Genomic DNA, 15,677 nt, shown 5'->3' with positions numbered 1-15,677 from the left:
GGCTTAACCGCGGGGATTCCCCGCCGGGGTAAGGCCCGCGTTACGTTTACTAGCGGTCCGCGACGACTAACGAGGCACCCTTTCGCGCTTCTATATTCCCGGCTTAGCTACCCTAAATTTAGGGCGAGCTAAGACGCTGAGATTTTCTAGTCCTGCGATTATTTCATTCTCTATCGTGCCTCGAGCGGCTTGTACATTAGTACGAACTCCATTTAGTTTACATCTACAGGAGAATTTTTCTAAATGGGGGCAAATTAAATGGAACGATAACTGAGAAGATACGGAGCAAGAAAGGTCGATGATGCTCTTCCCTAGAAAGCAGCTGGGTAATGTACTCATCTTGATACAAGAACTGAACCATCTTAAAGCTGTTTTTAATCAAACTTTTTTTATTTACCGACAAATATGTCGTGCTATTCCGTTTGAACCCTCGGTGAAACCATTAAAGGATGCTTGCAGATCTGTTACAATTTATCTTTTACTGGGAGTGAATCCTCGAAAAATTTCAAGTATTTTGAGGCGAAATGACATCAAAAGTGTATTCTTGGCACCAGCTAAGACTAGACGTCTCCATGGATACAGTAAACGATGTCTTGGAACTGAGGTAACACGGATGTGGGATGGCTTACGTTAGGTCAATCAAAACTGTTGTTAATCAAAACTGTTGTACTCACCAACAAATATGTCGTGCTATTCCGTTTGAACCGGCAGTGAAACCATTAGAGAATACTTGTAGATCTGTTACTTTTTTTGCCTGTTACTGGGAGTGAATCCTCGGAAACTTCAAGAATTGAAATGACATCAGAAGTATGTACTTGCCACCAGCTTAGACTAGACGTCTCCATGGATACATTAAAGGATGACTTGGGACTGAGGAAACTCGAATATGGGATGGTTTATTTTAGGCATCCTACCCATAATATTTAGTACCGATGTGTTGAACACCATTGTCACACTCGTTTGCTCCGGCCAGAGAAATCTGCATTGGCAGAACACTGTCTTAACGAGGGACATAATATGATCTATAATGACACACAAGTACACTACTGGCCATAAAAATTGCTACACCATGAAGATGACGTGCTACAGACGCGAAATTTAAGCGACAGGAAGAAGATGCAGTGATATTCAAATGATTAGCTTTTCAGAGCATTCACACAAGGTTGGAGCCTCTCGCGACACCTACAACGTGCTGACATCAGCAAAGTTTCCAACCGATTTCTCATACACAACAGCAGTTGACCGGCGTTGCCTGGTGAAACGATGTTGTGATGCCTCGTGTAAGGAGGTGAAATGCGTACCATCACGTTTCGGACTTTGATAAAGGTCGGATTGTGGCCTATCGCGATTGCGGTTTATCGTATCGCGACACTGCTGCTCGTGTTGGTCGAGATCCTATGACTGCCGGCCGTTGTAGCCGAGCGGTTCTACGCGCTTCAGTCTGGAACCACGCGACCGCTACGATCGCAGGTTCAAATCCTGCCTCGGGCATGGATGTGTGTGCTGTCCTTAGGTTAGTTAGGTTTAAGTAGTTCTAAGTTGTAGGGGACTGATGACCTCAGATGTTAAGTCCCATAGTGCTCAGAGCCATCCTATGACTGTTAGCTGAATATGGAATCGATGGGTTCAGGAGGGTAGTACGGAACGCCGTGCTGGATCCCAACGGCCTCGTATCACTAGCAGTCGAGAGGACAGGCATCTCTTCCGCATGGCTGTAACGTATCGTGCAGCAACGTCTCGATCCCTGAGTCAACAGATGGGGACGTTTGTAAGACAACAACCATCTAAACGAACAGTTCGATGACGTTTGCAGCAGCATGGTCTATCAGCTCGGAGACCATGGCTACGGTTACCCTTCACGCTGCATCACAGACAGGAGCGTCTGCGATGGTGTACTCAACGACGAACCTGGGTGCACGAATGACAAGACGTAATTTTTTCAGATGAATCCAGGTTCTGTTTACAGCATCATGATGGTCGCATCCCTGTTTGGCGACATCGCGGCGAACGCACATTGGAAGCGTGTTTTCGTCATCGCCATACTGGCGTATTATCCGGCGTGATGGTACAGGGTGCCATTGTTTACACGTCTCGATCACCTCTTGTTCGCATTGACGGCGCTTTCAACAGTGGACGTTACATTTCAGATGTGTTACGACCAGTGTCTCTGCCGTTCATTCGATCCCTGCGAAACCCTACATTTCAGCAACCGCATGTTGCCTTTATGGTTACAGAAAATGTGTAACTGCTGCCCTGGCCAGCACATTCTACAGATCTCTCACCAATTGAAAACCTCTGGTCAATGGTGGCAGAGCAACTGGCTCGTCACATTACGCTAGTCACTACTCTTGATGAACTGCGGTATCGTGTTGAAATTGAATGGGCAGCTGGACCTGTACTCACCATCCAAGCTCAATGCCCAGGCGTATCAATGCCGTTATTACGGCCAGAGGTGGTTGTTCTCGGTACTGATTTCTAAGGGGATCTATGTACCCAAAGAGCGTGAAAATGTAACCACATGTCAGTTCTTTCTTTTTTTTTTTTTTTTTTTTTTTTTTGGTCATCAGTCTACTGACTGGTTTGATGCGGCCCGCCACGAATTCCTTTCCTGTGCTAACCTCATCATCTCAGAGTAGCACTTGTGCAACCTACGTCCTCAATTGTTTGCTTGACGTATTCCAATTTCTGTCTTCCTCTACAGTTTTTGCCCTCTACAGCTCCCTCTAGTACCATGGATGTCATTCCCTCATGTCATCCTGTCCCTTCTCCTTATCTGTGTTTTCCACATATTTCTTTCCTCTCCGATTCTGCGTAGAACCTCCTCATTCTTTACCTTATCAGTCCACCTAATTTACAACATTCGTCTATAGCACCACATCTCAAATGCTTCGATTCTCTTCTGTTCCGGTTTTCCCACAGTCCAGGTTTCACTACCATACAATGCTGTACTCCAGACGTACATCCTCAGAAATTTCTTCCTCAAATTAAGGCCGGTATTTGATATTAGTAGACTTCTCTTGGCCAGAAATGCCTTTTTTGCCATAGCGAGTCTGATTTGGATGCCCTCCTTGCTCCGTCCGTGATTGGTTATTTTACTGCCTACGTAGCAGAATTCCTTAACTTCATTGACTTCGTGACCATCAATCCTGATGTTAAGATTCTCGCTGTTCTCATTTCTACTACTTCTCATTACCTTCGTCTTTCTCCGATTTACTCTCAAACCGTACTGTGTACTCATTAGACTGTTCATTCCGTTCAGCAGATCATTTAATTCTTCTTCACTTTCACTCAGGATAGCAATGTCATCAGCGAATCGTATCATTGATATCCTTTCACCTTGTATTTTAATTCCACTCCTGAACCTTTCTTTTATTTCCATCATTGTTGCCTCCATGTACAGATTGCAGAGTAGGGGCGAAAGGCTACAGCCTTGTCTTACACCCTTCTTAATACGAGCACTTCGTTCTTGATCGTCCATTTTTATTATTCCCTCTTGGTTGTTGTACATATTGTATACGACCCGTCTCTCCCTATAGCTTACCCCTACTAATTTCAGAATCTCGAACAGCTTGCACCATTTTATATTGTCAAACGCTTTTTCCAGGTCGACAAATCCTATGAAAGTGTCATGATTTTTCTTTAGCCTTGCTTCCATTATTAGCCGTAACGTCAGAATTGCCTCTCTCGTCCCTTTACTTTTCCTAAAGCCAAACTGCTCGTCACCTAGCGCGTTCTCAATTTTCTTTTCCATTCTTGTGTATATTATTCTTGTAAGCAGCTTCGATGCATGAGCTGTTAAGCTGATTGTGCGATAATTCTCGCACTTGTCAGCTCTTACCGTCTTCGGAATTGTGTGGATGATGCTATTCCGAAAGTCAGATGGTATATCGCCAGACTCATATATTCTACACACCAACGTGAATAGTCGCTTTGTTGCCACTTCCCCCAATGATTTTAGAAATTCTGATGGAATGTTATCTATCCCTTCTGCCTTATTTGACCGTAAGTCCTCCAAAGCTCTTTTAAATTCCGATTCTAATACTGGATCCCCTATCTCTTATAAATCGACTCCTGTTTGTTCTTCTATCACATCAGACAAATCTTCACCATCATAGAGGCTTTCAATGTATTCTTTCCACCTATCAGCTCTCTCCTCTGCATTTAACAGTGGAATTCCCGTTGCACTCTTAATGTTACCACCGTTGCTTTTAATGTCACCAAAGGTTGCTTTGACTTTCCTGTATGCTGAGTCTGTCCTTCCGACAATCATATCTTTTTCGATGTCTTCACATTTTTCCTGCAGCCATTTCGTCTTAGCTTCCCTGCACTTCCTATTTATTTCATTCCTCAGCGACTTGTATTTCTGTATTCCTGATTTTCCCGGAACATGTTTGTACTTCCTCCTTTCATCAATCGACTGAAGTATTTCTTCTGTTACCCATGGTTTCTTCGCAGCTACCTTCTTTGTACCTACGTTTTCCTTCCCAACTTCTGTGATGGCCCTTTTTAGAGATGTCCATTGCTCTTCAACTGTACTGCCTACTGCGCTATTCCTTATTGCTGTATCTATTGCGTTAGAGAACTTCAAACGTATCTCGTCATTTCTTAGTACTTCCGTATCCCACTTCTTTGCGTATTGATTCTTCCTGACTAATGTCTTGAACTTCAGCCTACTCTTCATCACTATTATATTGTGATCTGAGTCTATATCTGCTCCTGGGTACGCCTTACAATCCAGTATCTGATTTCGGAATCTCTGTCTGCCCCTGATGTAATCTAATTGAAATCTTCCCGTATCTCCCGGCCTTTTCCAAGTATACCTCCTCCTCTTGTGATTCTTGAACAGGGTATTCGCTATTACTACCTGAAACTTGTTACGGAACTCAATTAGTCTTTCTCCTCTTTCATTCCTTGTCCCAAGCCCATATTCTCCTGTAACCTTTTCTTCTACTCCTTCCCCTACAACTGTATTCCAGTCGCCCATGACTATTAGATTTTCGTCCCCCTTTACATAATGCATTACCCTTTCAACATCCTCATACACTTTCTCTATCTGTTCATCTTCAGCTTGCGACGTCGGCACGTATACCTGAACTATCTTTCTCGGTGTTGGTCTGCTGTCGATTCTGATTAGAACAACCCAGTCACTGAACTGTTCACAGTAACACACCCTCTGCCCTACCTTCCTATTCATAACGAATCCTACACCTGTTATACCATTTTCTGCTGCTGTTGATATTACCCGATACTCATCTGACCAGAAATCCTTGTCTTCCTTCCACTTCACTTCACTGACCCCTACTATATCCAGATTGAGCCTTTGCATTTCCCTTTTCAGATTTTCTAGTTTCTCTACCACGTTCAAGCTTCTGACATTCCACGCCCCGACTCGTAGAACGTTATCCCTTCGTTGGTTATTCAATCTTTTTCTCATGGTAACCTCCCCCTTGACAGTCCGCTTCCGGAGATCCGAATGGGGGACTATTCCGGAATCTTTTGCCAATGGACAGATCATCACGACACTTCTTCAATTGCAAGCCACATGTCCTGTGGACACACGTTACGTGTCTTTAATGCAGTGGTTTCCATTGTCTTCTGCATTCTCATGCCGTTTATCGTTGTTGATTCTTCCGCCTTTACGGACAGTTTCCCACTCCTAGGACAACAGAGTGCCCTGAACCTCTATCCGCTCCTCCGCCCTCTTTGACAAGGCCGTTGGCAGAATGAGGCTGACTTCTTCTGCCGGAAGTCTTCGGCCGCCAATGCTGATTATTTATCAAAATCTAGGCAGTGGCGGGGATCGAACCCGGGACCGACTACGTTTTGATTATGAATCAAAGCCACTACCCCTAGACCACGGCCTCCTGTTGTCGGTTCTAGTGTGATATATTTGTCCAATACCCGTTTGTAGTCGCTTTTGTGGTCTTTAGTCCTGATACTGGTTTGATGCAGCTCTCCATGCTACTCTATCCTGTGCAAGCTTCTTCATCTCCCAGTACCTACTGCAACCTACATCCTTCTGAATCTGCTTAGTGTATTCACATCTTGGTCCCCCTCTACGATTTTTACGCTCCACGCTGTCCTCCAATACTAAATTGGTGATCCCTTGATGCCTCAGAACATGTCCTACCAACCGATCCCTTCTTCTAGTCAAGTTGTGCCACAAACGTTTCTTCTCCCCAATCCTATTCAATACTTCCTCATTAGTTATATGATATACCCACCTAATCTTCAGCATTCTTCTGTAGCATCACATTTGCAAGCTTCTATTCTCTTCTTGTCCAAACCAGTTATCGTCCATGTTTCACTTCCTTACATGGCTACACTCCATACAAATACTTTCAGAAACGACTTCCTGACACTTAAATCTATACTCGATGTTAACAAATTTCTCTTCTTCACAAACGCTTTCCTTGCCATTGCCAGTCTACGTTTTATATCCTCTCTACTTCGACCATCATCACTTATTTTGATCCACAAACAGCAAAAATCCTTTACTATTTTGTGTGTCTCATTTCCTAATCTGATTCCCTCACCATCACCCGACTTAATTGGACTACATTCCATTAACTTCGTTTTGCTTTTATTGATGTTCATCTTATATCCTCCTTTCAAGACACTGTCCATTCCGTTCAACTGCTCTTCTAAATCCTTTGCTGTCTCTGACAGAATTACAAATCATCGGCGAACCTTAAAGTTTTTATTTCTTCTCCATGGATTTTAATACCTACTCCGAACTTTTCTTTTCTTTCCTTTACTGCTTGCTCAATAAACAGATTGAATAACATCAGGGAGAGGCTACAACCCTATCTCACTCCCTTCCCAACCACTGCTTCCCTTTCATGCCCCTCGACTCTTATAACTGCCATCTGGTTTCTGTACAAATTATAAATAACTTTTCGCTCTCTGTATTTTACCTCAACCACATTCAGAATTTGAAAGAGAGTATTCCAGTCAACATTGTCAAAAGCTTTCTCTAAATCTACAAATGCTAGAAACGTAGGTTTGCCTTTCCTTAATCTAGCTTCTAAGATAAGTCGTAGGGTCAGTATTGCCTCACGTGTTCCTATATTTCTACGGAATCCAAACAGATCTTCCCCGAGGTCGGCTTGTAAAAGTTTTTCCATTCGTCTGTAAAGAATTCGCGATGGTATTTTGCATCCGTGACTTATTAAACTGATTGTTCGTTAATTTTCACATGTCAGCACCTGCTTTCTTTGGGATTGGAATTATTATATTCTTCTTGAAGTCTGAGGGTATTTCGCCTGTCTCATACATCTTGCTCACCAGATGGTAGAGTTTTGTCGGGAGTGGCTCTCCCAAGGCCGTCAGTAGTTCTAGTGGAATGTTGTCTACTCCTGGGGACTTGTTTCGACTCAGGTCTTTCAGTGCTCTGCCAAACTCTTCACGCAGTAACGTATCTCCCATTTCATCTTCATCTACATCCTCCTCCATTTCCATAATATTGTCCTCAAGTACATCACCCATGTATAGACTATGTACTCCTTCCACCTTTCTGCTTTCCCTTCTTTGCTTAGAACTGGGTTTCCATCTGAACTCCTGATGTTCATACAAGTGGTTCTCTTTTCTCCAAAGGTCTCTTTAATTTTCCTGTAGGCAGTATCTACCTTACCCCTCGTGAGATAAGCCTCTACATCCTTACATTTGTCCTCCAGCCATCTCTGTTTAGCCATTTTGCACTTCCTGTCGATCTCATTTTTGAGACGTTTGTATTCCTTTTTGCCTGCTTCATTTACTGCATTTGTCCTCTAGCCATCTCTGCTTAGCCATTTTGCACTTCCTGTCGATCTCATTTTTGAGACGTTTGTATTCCTTTTTGCCTGCTTCATTTACTGCATTTGCCTCTAGCCATCTCTGCTTAGCCATTTTGCACTTCCTGTCGATCTCATTTTTGAGACGTTTGTATTCCTTTTTGCCTGCTTCATTTACTGCATTTTTGTATTTTCTCCTTTCATCAATCAAATTCAATATTTCTTCTGTTACCCAAGGATTTCAACTAGCACTCGTCTTTTTACCTATTTGATCCTCTGCTGCCTTCACTACTTCGTCTCTCAAAGCTACCCATTCTTCTTCTACTGCATTTCTTTCCCCCATTTTTGTCAATTGTTCCCTTATGCTCTCCCTGAAACTCTGTACAACCTCTGGTTTAGTCAGTTTATCCAGCTCCCATCTCCTTAAATACCCGTTTATCATCTGCGTTTCTTCTTGGCGTAGCAATTTTAATGGCCAGTAGTGTAATTGCTCCTGCTTCCCGCTACTGGGAATGTGTTCTAAAGGAATCTATTGCGATCCGACTATCTCATATTATTAGGAAGGATAATGGTTTCCGTTTAAGTAATAATTAGAATCCGATTTTATCTGATATTAAACAACAATGGTCTCAATTTCGACCAGTGGATTCTCTTAGTGTTGCGATAGAGATGTATCGTTCTGTCCATTTCTTGCACCGAGCCGGCTGGAGTGGCCGTGCGGTTCTAGGTGCTACAGTCTGGAGCTGAGCGACCGCTACGGTCACAGGTTCGAATCCTGCCTCGGGCATGGATGTGTGTGATGTGCTTAGGTTAGTTAGGTTTAATTAGTTCTAAGTTCTAGGCGACTGATGACCTCAGAAGTTAAGTCGCATAGTGCTCAGAGCCATTTCAACCATTTTCTTCCATCGGTGCACTACTAATTCAAAGCGCTGCTGCTCGTTCACGCACATTGCGCCCTCCCCAGTGCATAAATTCCAGCGAGATTATGGATCAGCATGCTCCCATGACGATGGCGGCTAGTTGGTATATGAAATACTGCGTCAAGATTGCTACATTATAGGCTTTTTACCTCAGAAGAGTATCATCAGTCATTACGCTTGGAAAGTTTACTTAATCACAGCAACAAAGGTTGAAGGCGGAGATAAAAGTTGGTGAATGAATATCAGCACCAGTTAGCTGGCCTGCCAGGATGGGTTAATCCAGACAAGATGTGGAAAGTTCCCACTAAAAGTCTTCCATACAACTCTTGCAATCCTTATTACCTACGGGCTTGGCAGTAGTTGTGTCGCTGCTTCGTCGCACAGGTCATCACGGCGCTGAGATTTCTATCATCCATCCTACGTATGAGGTTACCTTAACTAGAGGCGATATTTTCAAGACGACCACCTGTGGGCTTCGGACAGTCTCTATCGTATGGTGGCAGCGAAGTTTCAACATTGGTTCTGCCTCAGTGAGTGTCCGATAATCACTAGAGACTGCTTCTTAAGTTTGGAGCTAAAATACTATAGTGCCTGTCACGAAAATAGGGACCTCTAGTTTATCTCATTGTCCTGTAACATCGCCACTAGCCATTTAGTGATAATTTCAGATGTTAGTAAAAATACCGAAAAAATATGAGCCATCTCTATTTGTAGCATAGAATATGATGGAGTAAGTTTCAAAAGAAAATTCTGGCCAATAGTACAAAAAAAAACACTAACATTACAAAAAATTCTGAATAAAATTTTTTTCCTTCAACCAGTGGAATAACTATTTGAACTGAAAATAGTATATGAACATTCTCAAAGTTTATAAATGAACGTGATACGTATTTTATCGTGGCAAGGTAAATGTATTCCGAGATAAAAAATAAAATACCTTGTAAGGTGTGAAGTTGTTACGCCGGTGTAATGTTGTCACCGATGAATCTGCGTTCTGTGGACCTTGTAGAATCTTCAGCAATAAAGTTAAGAAAACAATGAAATTAACTTTTATAACGTGTGAGAATCATTTCTGTGTAGCGTCATCTATGAACGCGTTTAATTTTCGAGTGGCACCGTGCCCGACAATGTGCGAGTACTACTTTGCGCCACCAGGGTGTTAGTTGCGACGGCTCGCCTTAATATAGCCGATAATACTTACTACAGCCCGAAAATTTTTATTTGCAGCTCTTACTGACCCTTCGTCACTGCACCCAAATCATTTACCGTATAAAAAAGTAGCTATAGGTACAGTTAGACCAGCATTTCCGTTGAAGCCAAGCAAAATATTTCACGTATTTTTCTGAAACCCAATATTTTGAAGTGTACTGCAAGAGTATTGTCCTCATCATGCAGAAATTGCATTTCACACACAACTTAGTTCTTGATGCTACAATGTCTCTGCATTTCATTAACATTTCTTTCCGTCATTATATTTCTGAATCAAGAACCAAGTGAGCAGAGGAGACAACGAAGGGAGGTCTCTGAGGCTGAATAATGAAGTTTTTTGAACGAGGTCACTGAAATTTTCCAGCCATCGGATATTGATCACTGTTGTATTGTGGAAGTACAGGGTGGGCCAAATAAAAGTGTTCCGGAGGAAGGATCGACTGGACGTGAATTGGTGGCAGCAGGAATGCAGCAGGAAAAGACCTACAGCTACTTCCAAGAGGATGGAGCAACTGACCATACAGCCAGACAAACCTTGGAGCAAATTTTCACTGTCTTCACACCTGACAGTTGTTACCAGAGGTCAGTGTCGCGCAGCCCTAGCTGGTCACGCAGGTCACCTGCTTTGTCAGTGTGTGATTACTTTGTGTGGGGAGCCCTTATGTCTAAGGTGTACAGCAATAATCCTCATAGTCCTCAAGAACTGAAGTAGAACATTTCGGATAAGACTACAGCAGTTCCAGCGGTCCAGCATCCATCCGCCTTCAGCAGCTTGCTGACCAGAGCCCAGAAATGCCAAGAGCTGAGTGGTGGTCACTTTCAGCATCTGCTATACTCAGCTTTTCCCCCGCCTTTTAGAGTTCTACACACTAAGTCTTTGTTCAAATCGTCAATATCCGTAATTGTGATTTTCACTTATATCCATTTCTTGGAGAGGGTCGATTCGGAAACACGACAAATTTTGTTATTTTATGAATTTCCTCAAAATTTATATTATTCCTGGCTTACTCAGTGTTGCGCAGATGAGTAAAAATTTTTGGATTTTTCAATGCTTTTTGCGCATTACGCTTATCGTTCGGAGCAGCACCACACGTAGGCTCTTGCTCTTGCATTTCACTCACTACCAAACACTGGAAACTGAAACCTCACGAGAATACAAGATAATAACACGGAACGTTAAGCTGGCGCTGGTCACTGAACTGTTAAAAATGTGCATGAGGCAATAAATCTACGACACAGGCGAATCGCAACGCTTAGCGCCGGCGGGCTGTAGGGGGCGGGTGTGATCTTGAGGGGTCTAATTTCGTGACGGCCATTTCAATACAAGCACAACATTTGCTCTTGCATGATGTTTTCTCACGTGTGCTTTCAAACACTGAAACCTACCCAAACGCATTTCCGTTCACCTGACCTTCTCATACTCTCAAGGATCCTTTCCTGCAGTTAGTTCCCATTTACCAAAACCTCACTGTATATCTATACTCGGCAAGACACCTTGCTGCGTGTGGCAGAAGGTAGCTGTCGTAACACTATCATTTCCCCCCTCTTCCCTTTGCGAATGGTACGTGGGAAGAACAACTGTCGACAAATGTCGGTTAAAGCTCTAATTTCACCGATTTTTTAATTGCTGTAATTTCGCGACATATATGTAGGAGAAGTAAAGTGTTGCCCAACTCTTCTTCCAACATACGCTCTCGTAGTTTCAGCAGTAACATTCTCCGACGATAAGCAACTGCTCTCTTGCAACGACTGTTTGCGGAGTTTCTTGAGGATCACCGCAACGCTCCAGTTCTTAGAAAAATCTGCGGCTCATTATTGGATATTCCCTGCCTGTTCTCTTAATCCTTCACATTAAGGTTGTCCGACTGGTGAACAATATTAAAGAACCAATCGAACAAGTGCTCTATAAGCCGCATATTTACTTTGTGAATGACTTTTCCTTAAGGTTCTTCCACGATTATCAGCATAGAATCTGCTTTTCCTACATTTTGTTTCATGTAGTCATTCCACTTTAGGTCGATCTAGTCAGTTAACTTATGTATATACGTTTGTCACGGTTTACAGTGATTTGACACCAACAACATTATCAAGAAGTAATGTATCTCAGACTCGTAACAGCAGCCACAGCTGTGATAAGGCTATTGACAGAAATAAGCTTTCTGCAGTTTCAGTTATTTATGTCCGTTTTGTTTTGATTTTATTTACAAAGGCGTATTGTCTGTTAAGTCATTCTCAATTAAAGTGTTCAACGCATGCTACCTAATAATAGTAAATTGCGTTCTTTGCTGCTGTTTGTACTGTACCGAATATCTTGGCTACAGCTGTCAACAAAGCCAACCACAGACTTCAAGCCAAAGCATACACTGCTGGAAAAAATACTCCTTCAAGGACAGGGTCATTATAATAACAAACGAGGTAACAGGTAGTGTAGCATTTTGCAAATTATGAAATTCAGTATATTTTGACAGTTGCGACATGGAGGTAACCCACATTGAGGATGGACTATTTGCGCATATATACTAAGTTGCAAAGCAGCACATATTGACAGATTACCTTATTGCAGCCAGTTCTCAGATTTTTTGACAATAATTTGCATTGTATCCGGCTATTCAATAGGCTGGCTCGCGCCATTGTTTTGAAACAGCCCCCGATCAGGCCCGCGTAATTCTCGCTATAAAATATTGCGCACAACAGAAAAATGATTGGATGGAGTATCTCGGGGGTTCTGGCACTTACCTGAAAAGCGATTAACGAAAGAACACGAATAGCGTCCGACTGTTCGTCTCCTCGCCCTTATAAATCACAATGTAACTTGAGTAAATAGTAAGGAGACAGTTTGGTGATTGGATAAGAGACGGACTCGTCCAAATATGTAGATATAACTAATTCCTATGCAGCGAATATTTAAGGATCACACAACTTACATCTACTCAGTTTAAGTTCCCAGGAACAAAGACAAGTTAACAAGAATATAAAAAAAAGACTACAACACTTTTACCTTTACCATTGTCCTTACATTCAGCATCTATACAGTTTCTGGAAGTATCGACGTATCACTTATATTCTTTGGTTGTTTGGCTAATGTGTTTCACTATATGATTTCGTAAACTGGTTTCTCCTTTTATGCATTATCACATCCTCGGTTAACTGAGCATAAATTAGAGAAAAAAAGGAGTAATAAGAAGCGATTCTATAGTTCATCATTGTAGGATAACATAATAAAGAGTTCGCGCCAGATTAAACACGCATGTCGCAGAAAAGGTCTTCCAATACACAGTATAACCCCTCTTTGGCGACAACACAGGCGTGCATTGTCCCCTGCAAAGATCATGAAGGTCCGAATGGCTTCCTGGGATAGACTGTGCCAAGCATTTTGCGACTTCTGTGACTTCTGTTGAATGGTTGTTGCATGCCCTGGTAAACGACTAAGTTCTCGATTCATCATGTCCCATACGTGTTCAGTTCCACGGAGATCTAGTCACCTTTGATGATCACCGGATTTGTTGTATATCACGAAGAGCACGTTGTATCGTATAAGCTGAAAGTGGTCGTGCATTCTCTTGTTGAAAAAGCACGTCACCTTCCTGTTGAAGAAATGGCAGTAGCACGAAGATAATAGACTGCGAAATGTATCGGGCGCTGGTTACTCTCCCCTGGAGAAGCAGCAAATGTGATGGCAACTTATAACTCATGGTCACACACCATGGAGCTTGGGATGGGACCTGTGTGTCATGGGTGAAGGCACTCTGGAATAGGCAGCTCACAAGGACTATGCCATACACTTGTACTTCCATCACGCAGGCCGGGGTGGCCCAGCGGTTCTAGGCGCTACAGTCTGGAACCACGCGACCGCTACGGTCGCAGGTTCGAACCCTGCCATGGATGTGTGTGATGTCCTTCGGTTAGTTAGGTTTAAGTAGTTCTAAGTTCTAGGGGACTGATGGCCGCAGAAGTTAAGTCCCACAGTGCTCAGAGCCATTTGAACCATTTGAACTTCCATCACTCACAGGCAGACAAAACCCAGTCTCATCACTGAAGACAACAAAGCGCCATTCCACTCTCCAATATGCTTTCACGACACCAGAGCTGCCGTTTCGTGCCAGTGGCACACGTGATCCTAATCCTGCAGAAAGAAGACGTGATCATACGTGTAGACCCGTGTGAATGGTACCCCTGAAATGGTCCCAGATGACCCAGCATATTTCGTCCCTAGGTGATGTTAGGGCTGCTTCTCGCATAATGCATGGACCTTTACGTTCTTCAGTACTACGCACACGTGCAGAATATGGTCCACCACTGCTGAAAGCAACGACCTACAACCGACACTTCGTGCCCAAAATGTGCAGCAGTCCATCGGTACGTCCATCAAGCTTCCCGCAGGCCCACATTGCGACACCCGTCAAATGGCAGAATCTGTTGAACAGGAGTACGTACCCGTCGGTGGAGCATGGTTGTACCTTAAAACGAATGTTGCAAATACTGAACACAGTGCCTGCAGGCTGAAAACAGAGGGTCCACAGAGAGGCATCCTGAGCACAGTTTGATCGCCAATGATGATGACAAATCAATCATTAACACTACAGCCCCTCAGAATGTACGTATTATCCCTGGTGTCACTGATGGTGGCAGTCTTTGAGCATGTTGCATTTTTTCCTACCAGTGTATTTAATTTACAGATTCGATATTTTACTTGAGAATAAGTACACATCCGAAAATTCGTAACATCAAAAAATGGAGAGCATAATGGCCGATACAGGAAACTTATTTATCTGAAGAAGTAATCTATCTCTTCATTAATTTACAAGCAATTTGTTGCGTCTATAATGGTCAGATAAAACCATGAAAACAGTAAAAGCATAACACATTACCATGCCTATTGGAACCCATTGGCTTCCGCTCATCTCGAAATGGATAAATACAGGTCCTGCATGCTTTTCAAGGGATTTTTATACTACTCTTCTTGCAAAATAATGACGAGTTGAATTAACGATGACGGATGTGGATAGTGATCACGCAACTGTCTCTCCAAAGTAGACTACAACGGCTGAATAATAATGGGATTTTGTGACTGTGGTGGGGTGGCCAGGAGAAATATGACATTTCATCCCCGCGTTCACAAAATAAGTCCTGGACGACGCGATCTGTGTGATTAGCGTTCCTGTCGTCTTCGAACACAGAATCGCCACTGGGGCACTGGCGAACAAACATTGTACTACCTGATGGACTTGTTGAGACACACAATCCTTGGCAGTGGTGCGACGTTGGAGGCAACCAAGGAATATCACCGAACATCCAGCAGGTTTCATTGTTGGGATGTAAACTCTGCTACAAGTTGGAAACAGTGTGAAACAAGATTCATCCGACCAAATGACTTTCTTCCATTTCTCCATATTCCAGGATTGATGGCTTCCTGTTACCAGCATTTACTACGCTGATGTTTGGTTTTAACACTCCAGCTCTACCAGTAATCCCAGCTTATGGTCTGCCTTTGTATCATTATGATACTGACGGGTTTGACAAGTGCGACATTCAGTCCTACGGTGACTTTTGCAACTATTGTCCTCTAATTTTTCGTCATAACCTTCTACAACGACTGTCTGTCCCGATAACTAAACACGCACTTTCGTCTGAGTTTCGACTTAGCGGAAGATATTTTGCCGCTTTCGATATGGTGCCACATTTTCAGCTACCTTGATTATGGAAGCATCCACCATACGAGTGCCAACAATTTGCCAACGTTTGAGGTTACTTAGCTCTGTCATAATGCACTCACAAC

The sequence above is a fragment of the Schistocerca piceifrons genome, chromosome 4 (assembly GCF_021461385.2).
Source record: "Schistocerca piceifrons isolate TAMUIC-IGC-003096 chromosome 4, iqSchPice1.1, whole genome shotgun sequence".
Taxonomy (NCBI): domain Eukaryota; kingdom Metazoa; phylum Arthropoda; class Insecta; order Orthoptera; family Acrididae; genus Schistocerca; species Schistocerca piceifrons.
This window is presented reverse-complemented; position numbering follows the sequence as displayed.